Genomic DNA, 14,933 nt, shown 5'->3' with positions numbered 1-14,933 from the left:
CCAGGAGGACTCTGGGAGCCGGGAGAAGGCCTGTGGCCGGGACCTCCTTTCCACCGGCACATGATGAACTCTTGCTGGGAGTCTGAAAAAGAGGCGAAAGGGCGTCCAGCGACGGTGCAAGGGAAGACCCCGGTCCGGGTCAGCCAGGTGGATTTCTTCGGGAGGCGTTAATTCTGGCACCATTCTGGTTATCGCTTCTCGGCCTTTTGGCTAAGATCAAGTGTAGTATCTGTTCTTATCAGTTTAATATCTGATACGTCCTCTATCTGGGGACCATATATTAAATTGATTTTTGGAACAGGGAGATGGAATAGGAGCTTGCTCTGTCCACTCCACGCATCAACCTGGTATTGCAGTACCTCCAGGAATGGTGCACTTCCCCACCCGGGGAAAACAACAATGCTGTTGAAAAATAGACGAGAAAACGAGAGTAGCGCTCCACTACCAAACCCTGTAAAGTGGCGCTATTGTGTTTGCGTGTGAATAAAAGCAAACTGGTCACCGTGTCTTGCCTTATTTATGTATTTATTTGACTTATTTGCCGCACCCGGGCCGTGCGTTATTTATTTATGAATTTTTCGGGTTTACGAAAAAAAATACAAATAAAAAATTATTTCTTTATTTCTCCCCTTCTCCATCCAGACGCTGCACTTTGAAAAGAGATAAACGTCGGAAAAAGACTGTTTTTCCAGCAGCAGAGTTTCATTGGTTTTGGATCCATTTCACTGGGGAACGAATGGAAGAAGGTTCCCAGCAAGTCAGTAGGATGGATGGATGGAGGGAGGGAGGGAGGGAGGGAGGGAGGGAGGGAGGGAGGGAGGGAGGCAGGCAGGCAGGCTGGCTGGCTGGCAGGCAGAGAAGTGGACACTGCCCTTGGCTTCTCTGAGCAAGAAGAAAAATACAGAGTCCTTTTCCTTCTCTGCCCGCCCCGCCCGTCCCCGAACGGCCACGAACGGCCAAGCCTTATCTATAGGCCTTAGGCTGCAGGGGAGTAGTGTCCCCGGCAAGCGAGGGCGAGGGGCCAGGTGCCGTCCATTTCCGGTCCGGGAGCTGTCCAGGGCATCCTGGGCTGCTTCCCAGCATCCCCTGGCTGCCAGGCTTTCTGGCCAGCCGGCTGGAAGCAGTGCGCAGGAAGGGGCGGGGCATGCAAATACTAGAAAGAGGACAACGTGGGTATGCTAAGTGACGCCTAATGAGGCGACAGCCCAGGAGGACTCTGGGAGCCGGGAGAAGGCCTGTGGCCGGGACCTCCTTTCCACCGGCACATGATGAACTCTTGCTGGGAGTCTGAAAAAGAGGCGAAAGGGCGTCCAGCGACGGTGCAAGGGAAGACCCCGGTCCGGGTCAGCCAGGTGGATTTCTTCGGGAGGCGTTAATTCTGGCACCATTCTGGTTATCGCTTCTCGGCCTTTTGGCTAAGATCAAGTGTAGTATCTGTTCTTATCAGTTTAATATCTGATACGTCCTCTATCTGGGGACCATATATTAAATTGATTTTTGGAACAGGGAGATGGAATAGGAGCTTGCTCTGTCCACTCCACGCATCAACCTGGTATTGCAGTACCTCCAGGAATGGTGCACTTCCCCACCCGGGGAAAACAACAATGCTGTTGAAAAATAGACGAGAAAACGAGAGTAGCGCTCCACTACCAAACCCTGTAAAGTGGCGCTATTGTGTTTGCGTGTGAATAAAAGCAAACTGGTCACCGTGTCTTGCCTTATTTATGTATTTATTTGACTTATTTGCCGCACCCGGGCCGTGCGTTATTTATTTATGAATTTTTCGGGTTTACGAAAAAAAATACAAATAAAAAATTATTTCTTTATTTCTCCCCTTCTCCATCCAGACGCTGCACTTTGAAAAGAGATAAACGTCGGAAAAAGACTGTTTTTCCAGCAGCAGAGTTTCATTGGTTTTGGATCCATTTCACTGGGGAACGAATGGAAGAAGGTTCCCAGCAAGTCAGTAGGATGGATGGATGGAGGGAGGGAGGGAGGGAGGGAGGGAGGGAGGCAGGCAGGCAGGCTGGCTGGCTGGCAGGCAGAGAAGTGGACACTGCCCTTGGCTTCTCTGAGCAAGAAGAAAAATACAGAGTCCTTTTCCTTCTCTGCCCGCCCCGCCCGTCCCCGAACGGCCACGAACGGCCAAGCCTTATCTATAGGCCTTAGGCTGCAGGGGAGTAGTGTCCCCGGCAAGCGAGGGCGAGGGGCCAGGTGCCGTCCATTTCCGGTCCGGGAGCTGTCCAGGGCATCCTGGGCTGCTTCCCAGCATCCCCTGGCTGCCAGGCTTTCTGGCCAGCCGGCTGGAAGCAGTGCGCAGGAAGGGGCGGGGCATGCAAATACTAGAAAGAGGACAACGTGGGTATGCTAAGTGACGCCTAATGAGGCGACAGCCCAGGAGGACTCTGGGAGCCGGGAGAAGGCCTGTGGCCGGGACCTCCTTTCCACCGGCACATGATGAACTCTTGCTGGGAGTCTGAAAAAGAGGCGAAAGGGCGTCCAGCGACGGTGCAAGGGAAGACCCCGGTCCGGGTCAGCCAGGTGGATTTCTTCGGGAGGCGTTAATTCTGGCACCATTCTGGTTATCGCTTCTCGGCCTTTTGGCTAAGATCAAGTGTAGTATCTGTTCTTATCAGTTTAATATCTGATACGTCCTCTATCTGGGGACCATATATTAAATTGATTTTTGGAACAGGGAGATGGAATAGGAGCTTGCTCTGTCCACTCCACGCATCAACCTGGTATTGCAGTACCTCCAGGAATGGTGCACTTCCCCACCCGGGGAAAACAATGCTGTTGAAAAATAGACGAGAAAACGAGAGTAGCGCTCCACTACCAAACCCTGTAAAGTGGCGCTATTGTGTTTGCGTGTGAATAAAAGCAAACTGGTCACCGTGTCTTGCCTTATTTATGTATTTATTTGACTTATTTGCCGCACCCGGGCCGTGCGTTATTTATTTATGAATTTTTCGGGTTTACGAAAAAAAATACAAATAAAAAATTATTTCTTTATTTCTCCCCTTCTCCATCCAGACGCTGCACTTTGAAAAGAGACAAACGTCGGAAAAAGACTGTTTTTCCAGCAGCAGAGTTTCATTGGTTTTGGATCCATTTCACTGGGGAACGAATGGAAGAAGGTTCCCAGCAAGTCAGTAGGATGGATGGAGGGAGGGAGGCAGGGAGGGAGGGAGGGAGGGAGGGAGGCAGGCAGGCAGGCAGGCTGGCTGGCTGGCAGAGAAGTGGACACTGCCCTTGGCTTCTCTGAGCAAGAAGAAAAATACAGAGTCCTTTTCCTTCTCTGCCCGCCCCGAACGGCCACGAACGGCCAAGCCTTATCTATAGGCCTTAGGCTGCAGGGGAGTAGTGTCCCCGGCAAGCGAGGGCGAGGGGCCAGGTGCCGTCCATTTCCGGTCCGGGAGCTGTCCAGGGCATCCTGGGCTGCTTCCCAGCATCCCCTGGCTGCCAGGCTTTCTGGCCAGCCGGCTGGAAGCAGTGCGCAGGAAGGGGCGGGGCATGCAAATACTAGAAAGAGGACAACGTGGGTATGCTAAGTGACGCCTAATGAGGCGACAGCCCAGGAGGACTCTGGGAGCCGGGAGAAGGCCTGTGGCCGGGACCTCCTTTCCACCGGCACATGATGAACTCTTGCTGGGAGTCTGAAAAAGAGGCGAAAGGGCGTCCAGCGACGGTGCAAGGGAAGACCCCGGTCCGGGTCAGCCAGGTGGATTTCTTCGGGAGGCGTTAATTCTGGCACCATTCTGGTTATCGCTTCTCGGCCTTTTGGCTAAGATCAAGTGTAGTATCTGTTCTTATCAGTTTAATATCTGATACGTCCTCTATCTGGGGACCATATATTAAATTGATTTTTGGAACAGGGAGATGGAATAGGAGCTTGCTCTGTCCACTCCACGCATCAACCTGGTATTGCAGTACCTCCAGGAATGGTGCACTTCCCCACCCGGGGAAAACAATGCTGTTGAAAAATAGACGAGAAAACGAGAGTAGCGCTCCACTACCAAACCCTGTAAAGTGGCGCTATTGTGTTTGCGTGTGAATAAAAGCAAACTGGTCACCGTGTCTTGCCTTATTTATGTATTTATTTGACTTATTTGCCGCACCCGGGCCGTGCGTTATTTATTTATGAATTTTTCGGGTTTACGAAAAAAAATACAAATAAAAAATTATTTCTTTATTTCTCCCCTTCTCCATCCAGACGCTGCACTTTGAAAAGAGACAAACGTCGGAAAAAGACTGTTTTTCCAGCAGCAGAGTTTCATTGGTTTTGGATCCATTTCACTGGGGAACGAATGGAAGAAGGTTCCCAGCAAGTCAGTAGGATGGATGGATGGAGGGAGGGAGGGAGGGAGGGAGGGAGGGAGGGAGGCAGGCTGGCTGGCAGGCAGAGAAGTGGACACTGCCCTTGGCTTCTCTGAGCAAGAAGAAAAATACAGAGTCCTTTTCCTTCTCTGCCCGCCCCGCCCGTCCACGAACGGCCACGAACGGCCAAGCCTTATCTATAGGCCTTAGGCTGCAGGGGAGCAGTGTCCCCGGCAAGCGAGGGTGAGGGGCCGGCCATATCCGGTCAGGGAGCTGTCCAGGGCATCCTGGGCTGATTCCCAGCATCCCCTGGCTGCCAGGCTTTCTGGCCAGCCGTCTGGAAGCAGTGCGCAGGAAGGGGCGGGGCATGCAAATTCTAGAAAGAGGACAACGTGGGTATGCTAAGTGACGCCTGATGAGGCGACAGCCGAGGAGGACTCTGGGAGCCGGGAGAAGGCCTGAGGCCGGGGCCTCCTTTCCACCCAGACATACTGATCCCTTGCTGGGAGTCGGAAAAAGAGGCGGAAAGGCGGCCAGCGACGGTGCGAGGGAAGACCCAAGTCCGGGTGAGCCAGGTAGATTGCTTCGGGAGGCGTTGATTCTGAATGGGCCCGGGTTATCGCTTCTCGGCCTTTTGGCTAAGATCAAGTGTAGTTTCACTTGCCTCCCCTAGGGGAGGGCGGTCAGTTGGGATGTTCTCATTGAACTTTGTGTGTCAATGATATTCCCAATACGTAGAAACGAGATTCGGTTCCGGATCGACAATGACAGCAATGTCATTACGCATATGACAGTAATGTCATAACGTTTTTAGTAGCCTGGCATGCTGGACTGTTGGGCAGTACCCCAGTGGGGGCTGACTGGCAGACCGGCTGAATGGCGATTTTTTTCGTAGGTCAGCAGGCGAGACTGGGCTGCTGTGCCAACCGGCTTTGGCTGACAACCGGGCTGATGACCTTGGATGGAACGACAGGGCCGAACGGCATGGCTGGAAGGCTAAGTCGCCCCCCTGTCCAGGCGAACCCTCCTAGGTCCGACCGGCACAGACCGGCACAAGGCCAACCAGCTAATGGCTGTCTGCGGATTGGTTCCCCGCTTTCAGCTGGGCTGGTTGGCTGCTGGATGGAGGTAGTAGCAGGACAGACCGGGGTTGGCTGAAAAGATAAGCCATGCCTAGTACCCCCTGGGCAAGTAGGCCAGGCGAGACGGCTCGGTTGAAGGGCGAGGCCGGCGGGTGTGGCAGACTGGCCAGACCTGCTGACTGAGGGTGTGACGGGTAGGAAAAAAAAAAAAAAAAAAAAAAAAATCTGTTCTTATCAGTTTAATATCTGATACGTCCTCTATCTGGGGACCATATATTAAATTGATTTTTGGAACAGGGAGATGGAATAGGAGCTTGCTCTGTCCACTCCACGCATCAACCTGGTATTGCAGTACCTCCAGGAATGGTGCACTTCCCCACCCGGGGAAAACAATGCTGTTGAAAAATAGACGAGAAAACGAGAGTAGCGCTCCACTACCAAACCCTGTAAAGTGGCGCTATTGTGTTTGCGTGTGAATAAAAGCAAACTGGTCACCGTGTCTTGCCTTATTCATGTATTTATTTGACTTATTTGCCGCACCCGGGCCGTGCGTTATTTATTTATTTATTTATTAATTTTTCGGGTTTACGAAAAAAAATACAAATAAAAAATTATTTCTTTTTTTCTCCCCTTCTCCATCCAGACGCTGCACTTTGAAAAGAAACAAACGTCGGAAAAAGATTGTTTTTCCAGCAGCAGACTTTCAGTGATTTTGGATCCATTTCACTGGGGAACGAATGGAAGAAGGTTCCCAGCAAGTCAGTGGGAGGGAGGGAGGGAGGGAGGGAGGGAGGGAGGGAGGGAGGGAGGAAGTGGAGGGAGGCAGGCAGGCAGGCTGGCTGGCATGCAGGCTGGCAGAGAAGTGGACACTGCCCTTGGCTTCTCTGAGCAAGAAGAAAAATACAGAGTCCTTTTCCTTCTCTGCCCGCCCCGCCCGTCCACGAACGGCCACGAACGGCCAAGCCTTATCTATAGGCCTTAGGCTGCAGGGGAGTAGTGTCCCCGGCAAGCGAGGGCGAGGGGCCAGGTGCCGTCCATTTCCGGTCCGGGAGCTGTCCAGGGCATCCTGGGCTGCTTCCCAGCATCCCCTGGCTGCCAGGCTTTCTGGCCAGCCGGCTGGAAGCAGTGCGCAGGAAGGGGCGGGGCATGCAAATACTAGAAAGAGGACAACGTGGGTATGCTAAGTGACGCCTAATGAGGCGACAGCCCAGGAGGACTCTGGGAGCCGGGAGAAGGCCTGTGGCCGGGACCTCCTTTCCACCGGCACATGATGAACTCTTGCTGGGAGTCTGAAAAAGAGGCGAAAGGGCGTCCAGCGACGGTGCAAGGGAAGACCCCGGTCCGGGTCAGCCAGGTGGATTTCTTCGGGAGGCGTTAATTCTGGCACCATTCTGGTTATCGCTTCTCGGCCTTTTGGCTAAGATCAAGTGTAGTATCTGTTCTTATCAGTTTAATATCTGATACGTCCTCTATCTGGGGACCATATATTAAATTGATTTTTGGAACAGGGAGATGGAATAGGAGCTTGCTCTGTCCACTCCACGCATCAACCTGGTATTGCAGTACCTCCAGGAATGGTGCACTTCCCCACCCGGGGAAAACAATGCTGTTGAAAAATAGACGAGAAAACGAGAGTAGCGCTCCACTACCAAACCCTGTAAAGTGGCGCTATTGTGTTTGCGTGTGAATAAAAGCAAACTGGTCACTGTGTCTTGCCTTATTTATGTATTTATTTGACTTATTTGCCGCACCCGGGCCGTGCGTTATTTATTTATGAATTTTTCGGGTTTACGAAAAAAAATACAAATAAAAAATTATTTCTTTATTTCTCCCCTTCTCCATCCAGACGCTGCACTTTGAAAAGAGACAAACGTCGGAAAAAGACTGTTTTTCCAGCAGCAGAGTTTCATTGGTTTTGGATCCATTTCACTGGGGAACGAATGGAAGAAGGTTCCCAGCAAGTCAGTAGGATGGATGGAGGGAGGGAGGCAGGGAGGGAGGGAGGCAGGCAGGCAGGCAGGCTGGCTGGCTGGCAGAGAAGTGGACACTGCCCTTGGCTTCTCTGAGCAAGAAGAAAAATACAGAGTCCTTTTCCTTCTCTGCCCGCCCCGCCCGTCCCCGAACGGCCACGAACGGCCAAGCCTTATCTATAGGCCTTAGGCTGCAGGGGAGTAGTGTCCCCGGCAAGCGAGGGCGAGGGGCCAGGTGCCGTCCATTTCCGGTCCGGGAGCTGTCCAGGGCATCCTGGGCTGCTTCCCAGCATCCCCTGGCTGCCAGGCTTTCTGGCCAGCCGGCTGGAAGCAGTGCGCAGGAAGGGGCGGGGCATGCAAATACTAGAAAGAGGACAACGTGGGTATGCTAAGTGACGCCTAATGAGGCGACAGCCCAGGAGGACTCTGGGAGCCGGGAGAAGGCCTGTGGCCGGGACCTCCTTTCCACCGGCACATGATGAACTCTTGCTGGGAGTCTGAAAAAGAGGCGAAAGGGCGTCCAGCGACGGTGCAAGGGAAGACCCCGGTCCGGGTCAGCCAGGTGGATTTCTTCGGGAGGCGTTAATTCTGGCACCATTCTGGTTATCGCTTCTCGGCCTTTTGGCTAAGATCAAGTGTAGTATCTGTTCTTATCAGTTTAATATCTGATACGTCCTCTATCTGGGGACCATATATTAAATTGATTTTTGGAACAGGGAGATGGAATAGGAGCTTGCTCTGTCCACTCCACGCATCAACCTGGTATTGCAGTACCTCCAGGAATGGTGCACTTCCCCACCCGGGGAAAACAATGCTGTTGAAAAATAGACGAGAAAACGAGAGTAGCGCTCCACTACCAAACCCTGTAAAGTGGCGCTATTGTGTTTGCGTGTGAATAAAAGCAAACTGGTCACTGTGTCTTGCCTTATTTATGTATTTATTTGACTTATTTGCCGCACCCGGGCCGTGCGTTATTTATTTATGAATTTTTCGGGTTTACGAAAAAAAATACAAATAAAAAATTATTTCTTTATTTCTCCCCTTCTCCATCCAGACGCTGCACTTTGAAAAGAGACAAACGTCGGAAAAAGACTGTTTTTCCAGCAGCAGAGTTTCATTGGTTTTGGATCCATTTCACTGGGGAACGAATGGAAGAAGGTTCCCAGCAAGTCAGTAGGATGGATGGATGGAGGGAGGGAGGGAGGGAGGGAGGGAGGGAGGGAGGCAGGCTGGCTGGCAGGCAGAGAAGTGGACACTGCCCTTGGCTTCTCTGAGCAAGAAGAAAAATACAGAGTCCTTTTCCTTCTCTGCCCGCCCCGCCCGTCCACGAACGGCCACGAACGGCCAAGCCTTATCTATAGGCCTTAGGCTGCAGGGGAGCAGTGTCCCCGGCAAGCGAGGGTGAGGGGCCGGCCATATCCGGTCAGGGAGCTGTCCAGGGCATCCTGGGCTGATTCCCAGCATCCCCTGGCTGCCAGGCTTTCTGGCCAGCCGTCTGGAAGCAGTGCGCAGGAAGGGGCGGGGCATGCAAATTCTAGAAAGAGGACAACGTGGGTATGCTAAGTGACGCCTGATGAGGCGACAGCCGAGGAGGACTCTGGGAGCCGGGAGAAGGCCTGAGGCCGGGGCCTCCTTTCCACCCAGACATACTGATCCCTTGCTGGGAGTCGGAAAAAGAGGCGGAAAGGCGGCCAGCGACGGTGCGAGGGAAGACCCAAGTCCGGGTGAGCCAGGTAGATTGCTTCGGGAGGCGTTGATTCTGAATGGGCCCGGGTTATCGCTTCTCGGCCTTTTGGCTAAGATCAAGTGTAGTTTCACTTGCCTCCCCTAGGGGAGGGCGGTCAGTTGGGATGTTCTCATTGAACTTTGTGTGTCAATGATATTCCCAATACGTAGAAACGAGATTCGGTTCCGGATCGACAATGACAGCAATGTCATTACGCATATGACAGTAATGTCATAACGTTTTTAGTAGCCTGGCATGCTGGACTGTTGGGCAGTACCCCAGTGGGGGCTGACTGGCAGACCGGCTGAATGGCGATTTTTTTCGTAGGTCAGCAGGCGAGACTGGGCTGCTGTGCCAACCGGCTTTGGCTGACAACCGGGCTGATGACCTTGGATGGAACGACAGGGCCGAACGGCATGGCTGGAAGGCTAAGTCGCCCCCCTGTCCAGGCGAACCCTCCTAGGTCCGACCGGCACAGACCGGCACAAGGCCAACCAGCTAATGGCTGTCTGCGGATTGGTTCCCCGCTTTCAGCTGGGCTGGTTGGCTGCTGGATGGAGGTAGTAGCAGGACAGACCGGGGTTGGCTGAAAAGATAAGCCATGCCTAGTACCCCCTGGGCAAGTAGGCCAGGCGAGACGGCTCGGTTGAAGGGCGAGGCCGGCGGGTGTGGCAGACTGGCCAGACCTGCTGACTGAGGGTGTGACGGGTAGGAAAAAAAAAAAAAAAAAAAAAAAAATCTGTTCTTATCAGTTTAATATCTGATACGTCCTCTATCTGGGGACCATATATTAAATTGATTTTTGGAACAGGGAGATGGAATAGGAGCTTGCTCTGTCCACTCCACGCATCAACCTGGTATTGCAGTACCTCCAGGAATGGTGCACTTCCCCACCCGGGGAAAACAATGCTGTTGAAAAATAGACGAGAAAACGAGAGTAGCGCTCCACTACCAAACCCTGTAAAGTGGCGCTATTGTGTTTGCGTGTGAATAAAAGCAAACTGGTCACCGTGTCTTGCCTTATTCATGTATTTATTTGACTTATTTGCCGCACCCGGGCCGTGCGTTATTTATTTATTTATTTATTAATTTTTCGGGTTTACGAAAAAAAATACAAATAAAAAATTATTTCTTTTTTTCTCCCCTTCTCCATCCAGACGCTGCACTTTGAAAAGAAACAAACGTCGGAAAAAGATTGTTTTTCCAGCAGCAGACTTTCAGTGATTTTGGATCCATTTCACTGGGGAACGAATGGAAGAAGGTTCCCAGCAAGTCAGTGGGAGGGAGGGAGGGAGGGAGGGAGGGAGGGAGGGAGGGAGGGAGGAAGTGGAGGGAGGCAGGCAGGCAGGCTGGCTGGCATGCAGGCTGGCAGAGAAGTGGACACTGCCCTTGGCTTCTCTGAGCAAGAAGAAAAATACAGAGTCCTTTTCCTTCTCTGCCCGCCCCGCCCGTCCACGAACGGCCACGAACGGCCAAGCCTTATCTATAGGCCTTAGGCTGCAGGGGAGTAGTGTCCCCGGCAAGCGAGGGCGAGGGGCCAGGTGCCGTCCATTTCCGGTCCGGGAGCTGTCCAGGGCATCCTGGGCTGCTTCCCAGCATCCCCTGGCTGCCAGGCTTTCTGGCCAGCCGGCTGGAAGCAGTGCGCAGGAAGGGGCGGGGCATGCAAATACTAGAAAGAGGACAACGTGGGTATGCTAAGTGACGCCTAATGAGGCGACAGCCCAGGAGGACTCTGGGAGCCGGGAGAAGGCCTGTGGCCGGGACCTCCTTTCCACCGGCACATGATGAACTCTTGCTGGGAGTCTGAAAAAGAGGCGAAAGGGCGTCCAGCGACGGTGCAAGGGAAGACCCCGGTCCGGGTCAGCCAGGTGGATTTCTTCGGGAGGCGTTAATTCTGGCACCATTCTGGTTATCGCTTCTCGGCCTTTTGGCTAAGATCAAGTGTAGTATCTGTTCTTATCAGTTTAATATCTGATACGTCCTCTATCTGGGGACCATATATTAAATTGATTTTTGGAACAGGGAGATGGAATAGGAGCTTGCTCTGTCCACTCCACGCATCAACCTGGTATTGCAGTACCTCCAGGAATGGTGCACTTCCCCACCCGGGGAAAACAATGCTGTTGAAAAATAGACGAGAAAACGAGAGTAGCGCTCCACTACCAAACCCTGTAAAGTGGCGCTATTGTGTTTGCGTGTGAATAAAAGCAAACTGGTCACTGTGTCTTGCCTTATTTATGTATTTATTTGACTTATTTGCCGCACCCGGGCCGTGCGTTATTTATTTATGAATTTTTCGGGTTTACGAAAAAAAATACAAATAAAAAATTATTTCTTTATTTCTCCCCTTCTCCATCCAGACGCTGCACTTTGAAAAGAGACAAACGTCGGAAAAAGACTGTTTTTCCAGCAGCAGAGTTTCATTGGTTTTGGATCCATTTCACTGGGGAACGAATGGAAGAAGGTTCCCAGCAAGTCAGTAGGATGGATGGAGGGAGGGAGGCAGGGAGGGAGGGAGGCAGGCAGGCAGGCAGGCTGGCTGGCTGGCAGAGAAGTGGACACTGCCCTTGGCTTCTCTGAGCAAGAAGAAAAATACAGAGTCCTTTTCCTTCTCTGCCCGCCCCGCCCGTCCCCGAACGGCCACGAACGGCCAAGCCTTATCTATAGGCCTTAGGCTGCAGGGGAGTAGTGTCCCCGGCAAGCGAGGGCGAGGGGCCAGGTGCCGTCCATTTCCGGTCCGGGAGCTGTCCAGGGCATCCTGGGCTGCTTCCCAGCATCCCCTGGCTGCCAGGCTTTCTGGCCAGCCGGCTGGAAGCAGTGCGCAGGAAGGGGCGGGGCATGCAAATACTAGAAAGAGGACAACGTGGGTATGCTAAGTGACGCCTAATGAGGCGACAGCCCAGGAGGACTCTGGGAGCCGGGAGAAGGCCTGTGGCCGGGACCTCCTTTCCACCGGCACATGATGAACTCTTGCTGGGAGTCTGAAAAAGAGGCGAAAGGGCGTCCAGCGACGGTGCAAGGGAAGACCCCGGTCCGGGTCAGCCAGGTGGATTTCTTCGGGAGGCGTTAATTCTGGCACCATTCTGGTTATCGCTTCTCGGCCTTTTGGCTAAGATCAAGTGTAGTATCTGTTCTTATCAGTTTAATATCTGATACGTCCTCTATCTGGGGACCATATATTAAATTGATTTTTGGAACAGGGAGATGGAATAGGAGCTTGCTCTGTCCACTCCACGCATCAACCTGGTATTGCAGTACCTCCAGGAATGGTGCACTTCCCCACCCGGGGAAAACAATGCTGTTGAAAAATAGACGAGAAAACGAGAGTAGCGCTCCACTACCAAACCCTGTAAAGTGGCGCTATTGTGTTTGCGTGTGAATAAAAGCAAACTGGTCACCGTGTCTTGCCTTATTTATGTATTTATTTGACTTATTTGCCGCACCCGGGCCGTGCGTTATTTATTTATGAATTTTTCGGGTTTACGAAAAAAAATACAAATAAAAAATTATTTCTTTATTTCTCCCCTTCTCCATCCAGACGCTGCACTTTGAAAAGAGACAAACGTCGGAAAAAGACTGTTTTTCCAGCAGCAGAGTTTCATTGGTTTTGGATCCATTTCACTGGGGAACGAATGGAAGAAGGTTCCCAGCAAGTCAGTAGGATGGATGGATGGAGGGAGGGAGGGAGGGAGGGAGGGAGGGAGGGAGGCAGGCAGGCAGGCTGGCTGGCTGGCAGGCAGAGAAGTGGACACTGCCCTTGGCTTCTCTGAGCAAGAAGAAAAATACAGAGTCCTTTTCCTTCTCTGCCCGCCCCGCCCGTCCCCGAACGGCCACGAACGGCCAAGCCTTATCTATAGGCCTTAGGCTGCAGGGGAGTAGTGTCCCCGGCAAGCGAGGGCGAGGGGCCAGGTGCCGTCCATTTCCGGTCCGGGAGCTGTCCAGGGCATCCTGGGCTGCTTCCCAGCATCCCCTGGCTGCCAGGCTTTCTGGCCAGCCGGCTGGAAGCAGTGCGCAGGAAGGGGCGGGGCATGCAAATACTAGAAAGAGGACAAAGTGGGTATGCTAAGTGACGCCTAATGAGGCGACAGCCCAGGAGGACTCTGGGAGCCGGGAGAAGGCCTGTGGCCGGGACCTCCTTTCCACCGGCACATGATGAACTCTTGCTGGGAGTCTGAAAAAGAGGCGAAAGGGCGTCCAGCGACGGTGCAAGGGAAGACCCCGGTCCGGGTCAGCCAGGTGGATTTCTTCGGGAGGCGTTAATTCTGGCACCATTCTGGTTATCGCTTCTCGGCCTTTTGGCTAAGATCAAGTGTAGTATCTGTTCTTATCAGTTTAATATCTGATACGTCCTCTATCTGGGGACCATATATTAAATTGATTTTTGGAACAGGGAGATGGAATAGGAGCTTGCTCTGTCCACTCCACGCATCAACCTGGTATTGCAGTACCTCCAGGAATGGTGCACTTCCCCACCCGGGGAAAACAATGCTGTTGAAAAATAGACGAGAAAACGAGAGTAGCGCTCCACTACCAAACCCTGTAAAGTGGCGCTATTGTGTTTGCGTGTGAATAAAAGCAAACTGGTCACCGTGTCTTGCCTTATTTATGTATTTATTTGACTTATTTGCCGCACCCGGGCCGTGCGTTATTTATTTATGAATTTTTCGGGTTTACGAAAAAAAATACAAATAAAAAATTATTTCTTTATTTCTCCCCTTCTCCATCCAGACGCTGCACTTTGAAAAGAGACAAACGTCGGAAAAAGACTGTTTTTCCAGCAGCAGAGTTTCATTGGTTTTGGATCCATTTCACTGGGGAACGAATGGAAGAAGGTTCCCAGCAAGTCAGTAGGATGGATGGAGGGAGGGAGGCAGGGAGGGAGGGAGGGAGGGAGGGAGGCAGGCAGGCAGGCAGGCTGGCTGGCTGGCAGAGAAGTGGACACTGCCCTTGGCTTCTCTGAGCAAGAAGAAAAATACAGAGTCCTTTTCCTTCTCTGCCCGCCCCGCCCGTCCCCGAACGGCCACGAACGGCCAAGCCTTATCTATAGGCCTTAGGCTGCAGGGGAGTAGTGTCCCCGGCAAGCGAGGGCGAGGGGCCAGGTGCCGTCCATTTCCGGTCCGGGAGCTGTCCAGGGCATCCTGGGCTGCTTCCCAGCATCCCCTGGCTGCCAGGCTTTCTGGCCAGCCGGCTGGAAGCAGTGCGCAGGAAGGGGCGGGGCATGCAAATACTAGAAAGAGGACAACGTGGGTATGCTAAGTGACGCCTAATGAGGCGACAGCCCAGGAGGACTCTGGGAGCCGGGAGAAGGCCTGTGGCCGGGACCTCCTTTCCACCGGCACATGATGAACTCTTGCTGGGAGTCTGAAAAAGAGGCGAAAGGGCGTCCAGCGACGGTGCAAGGGAAGACCCCGGTCCGGGTCAGCCAGGTGGATTTCTTCGGGAGGCGTTAATTCTGGCACCATTCTGGTTATCGCTTCTCGGCCTTTTGGCTAAGATCAAGTGTAGTATCTGTTCTTATCAGTTTAATATCTGATACGTCCTCTATCTGGGGACCATATATTAAATTGATTTTTGGAACAGGGAGATGGAATAGGAGCTTGCTCTGTCCACTCCACGCATCAACCTGGTATTGCAGTACCTCCAGGAATGGTGCACTTCCCCACCCGGGGAAAACAACAATGCTGTTGAAAAATAGATGAGAAAACGAGAGTAGCGCTCCACTACCAAACCCTGTAAAGTGGCGCTATTGTGTTTGCGTGTGAATAAAAGCAAACTGGTCACCGTGTCTTGCCTTATTTATGTATTTATTTGACTTATTTGCCGCACCCGGGCCGTGCG

General features: G+C 52.6%; 12 non-coding genes and 2 pseudogenes across 12 annotated transcripts; all 14 read left to right on the top strand.

Moving 5' to 3' along the window:
- Positions 1-190: 190 nt before the first annotated feature.
- LOC144765101 (U2 spliceosomal RNA) lies at positions 191-381 on the top strand. Its single transcript, XR_013597115.1, has one exon. It is a non-coding gene; the product is annotated as a U2 spliceosomal RNA (small nuclear RNA).
- A 1,014-nt stretch (positions 382-1,395) lies between these two features.
- On the top strand, positions 1,396-1,586 carry LOC144765090 (U2 spliceosomal RNA). The gene has a single exon (XR_013597104.1). It is a non-coding gene; the product is annotated as a U2 spliceosomal RNA (small nuclear RNA).
- A 998-nt stretch (positions 1,587-2,584) lies between these two features.
- Positions 2,585-2,775, top strand: LOC144765078 (U2 spliceosomal RNA). The gene has a single exon (XR_013597093.1). It is a non-coding gene; the product is annotated as a U2 spliceosomal RNA (small nuclear RNA).
- Positions 2,776-3,764: 989 nt separating this feature from the next.
- On the top strand, positions 3,765-3,955 carry LOC144765066 (U2 spliceosomal RNA). Its single transcript, XR_013597082.1, has one exon. It is a non-coding gene; the product is annotated as a U2 spliceosomal RNA (small nuclear RNA).
- Positions 3,956-4,935: 980 nt separating this feature from the next.
- LOC144764506 (U2 spliceosomal RNA) lies at positions 4,936-5,126 on the top strand. The gene has a single exon (XR_013596576.1). It is a non-coding gene; the product is annotated as a U2 spliceosomal RNA (small nuclear RNA).
- A 441-nt stretch (positions 5,127-5,567) lies between these two features.
- On the top strand, positions 5,568-5,776 carry LOC144764405 (U2 spliceosomal RNA; annotated as a pseudogene).
- Positions 5,777-6,796: 1,020 nt separating this feature from the next.
- Positions 6,797-6,987, top strand: LOC144765054 (U2 spliceosomal RNA). The gene has a single exon (XR_013597071.1). It is a non-coding gene; the product is annotated as a U2 spliceosomal RNA (small nuclear RNA).
- A 987-nt stretch (positions 6,988-7,974) lies between these two features.
- Positions 7,975-8,165, top strand: LOC144765043 (U2 spliceosomal RNA). The gene has a single exon (XR_013597060.1). It is a non-coding gene; the product is annotated as a U2 spliceosomal RNA (small nuclear RNA).
- Positions 8,166-9,145: 980 nt separating this feature from the next.
- Positions 9,146-9,336, top strand: LOC144764505 (U2 spliceosomal RNA). Its single transcript, XR_013596575.1, has one exon. It is a non-coding gene; the product is annotated as a U2 spliceosomal RNA (small nuclear RNA).
- Positions 9,337-9,777: 441 nt separating this feature from the next.
- On the top strand, positions 9,778-9,986 carry LOC144764404 (U2 spliceosomal RNA; annotated as a pseudogene).
- A 1,020-nt stretch (positions 9,987-11,006) lies between these two features.
- On the top strand, positions 11,007-11,197 carry LOC144765032 (U2 spliceosomal RNA). Its single transcript, XR_013597049.1, has one exon. It is a non-coding gene; the product is annotated as a U2 spliceosomal RNA (small nuclear RNA).
- Positions 11,198-12,184: 987 nt separating this feature from the next.
- On the top strand, positions 12,185-12,375 carry LOC144765020 (U2 spliceosomal RNA). Its single transcript, XR_013597038.1, has one exon. It is a non-coding gene; the product is annotated as a U2 spliceosomal RNA (small nuclear RNA).
- Positions 12,376-13,374: 999 nt separating this feature from the next.
- Positions 13,375-13,565, top strand: LOC144765009 (U2 spliceosomal RNA). The gene has a single exon (XR_013597027.1). It is a non-coding gene; the product is annotated as a U2 spliceosomal RNA (small nuclear RNA).
- Positions 13,566-14,564: 999 nt separating this feature from the next.
- Positions 14,565-14,755, top strand: LOC144764998 (U2 spliceosomal RNA). Its single transcript, XR_013597016.1, has one exon. It is a non-coding gene; the product is annotated as a U2 spliceosomal RNA (small nuclear RNA).
- Positions 14,756-14,933: the final 178 nt, after the last annotated feature.

Source organism: Lissotriton helveticus, chromosome 6 (genome assembly GCF_964261635.1).
Source record: "Lissotriton helveticus chromosome 6, aLisHel1.1, whole genome shotgun sequence".
Lineage (NCBI taxonomy): Eukaryota > Metazoa > Chordata > Amphibia > Caudata > Salamandridae > Lissotriton > Lissotriton helveticus.
This window is presented reverse-complemented; position numbering and strand designations above follow the sequence as displayed.